Source organism: Myotis brandtii, unplaced genomic scaffold (genome assembly GCF_000412655.1).
Source record: "Myotis brandtii unplaced genomic scaffold, ASM41265v1 scaffold266, whole genome shotgun sequence".
NCBI lineage: Eukaryota > Metazoa > Chordata > Mammalia > Chiroptera > Vespertilionidae > Myotis > Myotis brandtii.
The window spans coordinates 3,866,428-3,871,304 of NW_005360124.1; positions in this window are offsets into that span (position 1 = coordinate 3,866,428).

Here is a 4,877-nt window from a genome sequence, read left to right on the forward strand (position 1 = left end):
GTAGATATATCTGTCATAGAAGATACTCAATTTGAGGGGCAGTGGAGTGGTAAATGGCACAAGTCAGACTGTCCAGGTTCCAATCCTACCACACATACCTTTATGACCCTGGGGAAGTTGTTCAACCTCACTTCTTTAGCTGTAAAATAGAAATATTAAAAATGCTTATGAAGGGGGTGAAGATGGATGAATAGGCAGCACATGGAGGATTTTTAGGGCAATGAAACTACTCTGTATAATACTAAAATGGTGAACACATGCCATTATACATTTGTCCAAACCCATAGAATTACACCACCAAGAGGGAACCCTAATGCAAACTATGGATTGTGGGTGACTATATGACAGTGTAGGTTCATCAGTTGTAATATATGGGACGCTCTGGTGGGGGGTGTCGATAATGGGGGAGGCTGTGCATGTGTGGGGGGAAGGGATATATGCAAAATCTCTGTACCTTCACCTCAATTTTGTTGTGAACCTAAGAGTGCTCTAAAATTAGAGTCCTTAAAAAAAAAACTACCTCATAGGAATGTTGCGAAAATTTAAAAAATAATAATGCATATAAAGTACCTGGAACAGGGCCTGGCCCATAATAAACACTTAATGTTGTGTTATTAGACTATCCAAAAGTAAAAGGAGAAAGCATCTCTGCTCCACCTTTTACTATTCCATCTACTCTCACTCAACAGAACCCACTGCAGGTCAGCACACACTGTTGAACATCTCTATGTGCCAGGTACAGGCAGAGCAGGTACTTATTTCTGGCTGTTCGGTGTCCCCACTGCAGGGACCTTGGGAGGATTTCTATGCAGGCAACTTCCCTGAAAGGTTCTGTGGTTCATTTCTTCCATCGTTCATTTCTGGTGCTGTTCGAAGTTTTACACATTTCAATCTTGAGCCAGTGGGATTGGCAGACCCTCCAGCTGGGTTTCCCTAAGAGGAATCTGGCAAGGGAGGGAAGAGAAGCAGATGGAGTTGCTGCTGCGTTGGATTTTGCTGCGGCAGTTGTGTTCTGTTTTGTATCACCGCAGCACCAGTGGGCTTTACCTACATAGAAACACCCCGTGTAGCGTTTTGTAACACCAGTATTATGTTAGGGAAGCATAAGAAGGTAGGACAACAGAAAATGATTAGAACTTGAGTCCCAAGCAGCACTCTGAACAATGAGGTGCCTTTAGAACCAGCCAAGCTGAACAGTTGTTGGAGGTCATTTGTAACCAAGCGATCTGCAATGGACGGGAGCACAAATGTTTAGTTACCTCCTTCAGAATGCACAGTCACCATCGTCTCTAGTACCTCCTGCTTTAGAGCTCACATCTGGCACTGCAGGACAGATGAGCTGAGAACCCGTGGAAACGGAATTGCTGAGAAATGTAAGGAAAATATTGCTTCTATTTAGGCAAGTCTGGCTCACTAACAACTGTGAAAAACAAAAATTAAAACAAAGCAGAAACCCCAAACCCTGAAGCAGTGTTTTCTCATTTATTTACTAGCTTCCTTCCTGAATGAGCAGCTTCCTGAGACCACCTTGAGCTATGTCCCTCTTCCCTTTCAGATACACAATTGGGTGCATGCAGCTTGTTTCTCTCCTGCCCTCTCGCAGGAAGGCACACAGCTAGTGAAGGGGGAAGAGCTGAGGGAAAGAAGGGCCGCAGCTCAGCAGTGAGTGGTGGAGTCACCACCCCTTTCCCGTTTAGGTAGCCTTGGTGTGTGGAGGGTGAGAAATCTTACTTGCTTGCTTATTTTCAGATGGGATCATCAAGTGCTTAAGGGCATGAGCCATTGCCAAAATGCTTGAGCTTGAATCCTGGCTCAGCCACTTACCTTGTAGTTTAACCCTCTGTGCCTCAGCTTTCCAATCTGTAAAATAAGAATGATACTATCTACCTTCTGGAGTTGTGGTGAGATTAAATGAGTTAATATCTATAAAACACTTAAAATGGTGCCTAACCTGGCCAGTGTGGTTCAGTGGTTGCACATCAACCTATGAATCAGGAGGTCATGGTTTGATTCCTGATCGGGGTACATGCCTGGGTTGTGGGCTCAATCCCCAGTAGGGGACATGCAGGGGGCAGCCAATCAATGATTCTCTCTCATCATTGATGTTTCTATCTCTCTCTCTCTCTGAAGTCAATAAAAACATAAAAAACAACAACAATGAGGCTTAACACATATTAACCATCCATAAATGTTAGCTTATTATTATCATTATCACCTTAGAATATTGCCAAGTCATAATTAAGATACCACATCATTATATTATACTGTCCTCCAGTTGCTAACCATGAAACCACCGTATAGGCAAAAATTAGCCAGTCTTTTTGCTATGCTGTTACGAGATCTGAGATGAAACACCTTCAGAAGTTAGGGCACAGCAATATGTACTACAAATATTATGCAGTCACTAAGAGGATGATTAGAAGACTTTCTAATGACCAGGAAATGCTGGTGAAATGAACGGTAAGTAGAAAAGCAGGCTTCAAAACTGTGTGTACACCAGGATCCCATAGTTTGGCAACTATGTACACACATTTGCAGAGAAAACAAAACTCTAGGGAAATGTATTGAGCTGATAACAGTGGGGGTGAAGGCCTTCATGCATGATTTTTATTTACATGTCTTTATATTTTTTATGTCTCCATGTTTTTACACATGAACACAAATTATCTTTATATTTGGGGGAAACATTAAGTCATGAAACCAAAATATTTACTGAAGAATCTTTCAGAAGACACACAGTGGACTAACAGGAACTGAACCCATGTTTCCTAAACTCTTAATTTTTTTAGCCCCAAACAATGACACATAACAGAGACAGACGTTACTACTCTTCTATTTATTTAGCTTTGGAAGGAAGCTATGAGAAATCTCAGAGAGAGAGAGAGAGAGAGAGAGAGAGAGAGAGAGAGAGAGAGATTGAGAGAGAGAGAGAGAGATTGAGAGAGAGAGAGATGTGTGGATAGCAAGGACCTCTTAAGGTCTTAGGATACAATCAGGCATTGACTAATCCAACCATTTGTTTTCACAACATTGGGTAGAAACATCTTTGGCCCACAGTAAAATACTAGAAGAGAGCTCTTTTGGAAGAAGTTTTTTTTAAAAAAAATTCTGTGGTTAAAAGAAAAAAAAAGAAGAATACTAATACAAACAGGACATCACACAAGTCCAAATAGAGAAGTAACAGAGTTCCCAAATTCCCATGCCCCTGCCACAGAACCTTGTTAATAAACCTCCTGTTGTGCCTCCTACACCTACGGAAAGATTACTACTAAGCAGAGCCCAAATCTGAACGGGCCAGGAAACAAACCACCAGAGAATAACAGTTTGAATGGCAGGCCACCTAATGCTGTGTGGGTCGGGCACCTTCCCCATTCAGCTGAGTGCTCAGGGGGAGCGGGGGCCTTGCAAGAGCTGTGTGTTGGCCTCGAGGCAAGATGAATAAAATTAGGGTTATTTATGATGCAGGAGTGATTTAATAATATTTTTCAAGAATCTGAAGGATTTATGTGGAGGAACTGCTATTTTAGTAACTAAATTCTTTTGGATGGACTCCAAGACAAACCAAACTTGTCTGGCTTCCACCCTGGGCCCCTCCACCTCTTCCAGTTTCTCTTGGCAAATATCTGTTCTACTTACTGGAGAGCGACGGTCAAGGAGATGACCTTCCTGGCTGCTTTATCTACCCTCATCCCCACCTCAAAATATTTCTCAGCTTCTCTCTTTGTTCACATCTCAAAGGAAGAATCAAGAGGGGAGACAAGTAACCTTTATTGAATGCCTTCTACAAGCCAGGAGCTGGCAAACACATTACCTCATTGAATTCCCACAAACACCTTGTGAGGTAGGCATCATTATTCCTATTTTGCTTGTTTAGGTGATAGGGGACATTTATTCTTTTAGCAGCTGGTAGGAGAATTCCTCCTGGGGACAGAACCATCTTTGTGGGAAATACCTTGATCATTGGGCATTTGGGCTCTGTTGGTGGTGGGGGTTGGGGAGCTAGGGGGAAATGTGTGGAGAATGGGAGGGGAAGGTATTGTGGCCTCCTCACTCAGAAAGAAGAGACACAGAGGCAAGAAGTGAGCAGGAGGTATAGAAACAGGCTGTGTGGGGCATAATGTGACCCAATCTTGAAAGTGTAACTCTTTCAACTCTCCAATAAATTTACTAAACTCATTAAATGCTTGCTGAAAGAGAATTTTCTGAATGGGCTTGTTGGCACAAGGTGAAACAGAAGCCCCACGTGTTTCACCAGAGATGGTGACAGGTGGTCCCATAAGGAAATAAATGTTTCCCACACTTGACATCTGGGTTACATAAGGGATGGGGGAAGGGAGGACTGAGGCTCAGAGAAGTTAATTAACTTTACTAAGATCATACAGCAGTGACACATACATATATGACAGAATTGAACCCAGGGCTGTTTATCTCCCATGTCCGTTGTTTTTTCTCTTTTTGACATACTGCACAAACAAGAACGCATTTTCCTCTCGAAGGCCAACTTTTCCAGTAGTGCGCTCCATCCAGTTGTAGTGATAGTAGTGACTATTTATTGAGTGCCTACTATATGCCAGGCATTGTTGTATCCATTAGTTCATCAGTCCTCCCAACATCACTATGTATTTGAGAGTATAATTATGTAGATTTTAGCGTATGGGAACTGTTTTGTAGAGAAGTTAAGACACTACTAGCTCAAGATCCTACTGCTATAAGCGGTGAAACCAGTGTTTGAACCAGACTGTTGGGTTTTCTCATCTCATCCCTCCCCACCTTCTTCAGGAATGATTCCTCTAATTAAGCCATTTAATTAACACCTCTCCCTGCAGCACCATAGACTGCACCCTGAGATGGGGCCTGGTGGGGTTTGTGGAGGTCAT